Consider the following 1698-nt stretch of genomic DNA (forward strand, 5'->3'; position numbering starts at 1 on the left):
CTAGAGGACCTCCAATTCAGCAGGTTTTAGTCAAGAGCAAGTGTGCTCCAAAGGGGTGATTTGTAAAGCTTGACCTAAAACTCTAAGCTAGTATAAGAACAAATAAGAAAAACTTTTTTTGTTATTGTGGAGTTCCCCACTGGAGGAATACCTGATATCAAAGTGTGGGCTAAAGGAGATGAGTTGGTTGGTGAATCCTCAAAAGGGGCTCTTGTCTTTACCCTCTTGCACTCTGGCATGAAACTGGGTATCAGTGGACATGGAACCAATCATCCTTTAGAGCAGATGATGAGATGCAGACATTGAGGGTGCCCTTAAAAGTTTGTAAGGCAGTAGTATGACATATCTGTAAAAGTAGTTATAGTACTATATATAAATGTTTCAAAACACACACACACACACACACACACACACACACATATACACACACACATATACATATACATATACATATATATACACAAATATGTGATATGAAATTTAGCTAGTCTGGGGCTACCTGCTTCTTAATTATTGTGACACTTGTTGAGGACGTGTGGGAGCCTTGAAGGTACTAGGAGATGCTAGATTTGAAACACGAGACTGGGGGTAGGCTACGGTGGAGAAGGGGGCGTCCTCTAGTGGGATGCTTGATCCCTCCAGCCATTGCACCATTGTTCTAGCTGAAGGCCTCAAGCTGGGTTTCTCCTTGATGCACCACAATGCCACCTCTATCATCCTGCCAGCTTGTTCAGCGCAAAAGGCCCCCAGCAGCCGCTTATTCACTAGATCTAGCTTCCTCCCCTCCTCGTACTTCTTGGAGGCCCAACTCGCAAAATTCTATTGTTCCTTGTCTTCTTCCATCACTGGTTGAATACCACCCAAAGGTTGGTCTTCAGTACTAGTTGCATTTTTTACCATGAGCAATGCCAATTCTATGTTTTTCCACCCACCCACCATCCTAGCTACACCATTCCCAAGCTATATATGTCACATCTCTTGCTCACAAGTGCCATGCACCAGAACATCTCTAGAGCTATGTAGCCAGGAGTTCCCCTTAGGGCAGTCACCATGAGGCATCCCTAGCCATGAGCTTGGCCAAGCCAAAATCTGCCATCTTGGGCTCAAAGTCCTCATCTAGGAGGATGTTCTAGGGTTTGATGTCGAGGTGCAAGATGGTATGTGAGCAGCCTTTGTGTAGATAGGCCAGGCCCTTGGCTATGCCTAGCACCACTTTGAAGTGGCTAGACCAATCGAGAAATTGATCAGCCTCGAAGAGCCAGCGATCAAGGGAGCCCCTGTCTATGTACTCATAGACCAGCATTTGATGGGATGTCTCCAAACAGAAGCTCAAAAGCTGCACAATGTTGAAGTGGCTGGTTCTACCCATAGTGGCAACCTCTGTCAAAAATCCCTTGGACATGTCACCTTGGAGGGTGATGTCGAGCTTCTTCATTGCTAGTTTCTTACCACCGAGAAGAGCACCAACATACACTAAACCCATCCCACCACCTACACACCCAACAATCTGTTGAACTCGTGCATTGCCTTGTGCAGTTGTTTAAAAGAAAACCTAGTGGGTAATGTGGGAAAAATGAGCGTTAAGTACTCTTCATCCCCACCAAGGTTACTACTATTGAACTTGATGCCCATACCTCTTCTAATGGATCTCCTGCAGCCATACAAAGCTAGAGCTGCTGCACAGGCAACTGAAATTGA

General features: G+C 45.5%; 1 pseudogene; it reads right to left on the reverse strand.

Moving 5' to 3' along the window:
• Positions 1–1129: 1129 nt before the first annotated feature.
• On the reverse strand, positions 1130–1483 carry LOC147614823 (G-type lectin S-receptor-like serine/threonine-protein kinase SD2-5 pseudogene; annotated as a pseudogene).
• Positions 1484–1698: the final 215 nt, after the last annotated feature.

Source organism: Cibotium barometz, chromosome 41, assembly GCF_041138505.1.
Source record: "Cibotium barometz isolate CiBa-2024 chromosome 41, ASM4113850v1, whole genome shotgun sequence".
NCBI classification, from domain to species: domain Eukaryota; kingdom Viridiplantae; phylum Streptophyta; class Polypodiopsida; order Cyatheales; family Cibotiaceae; genus Cibotium; species Cibotium barometz.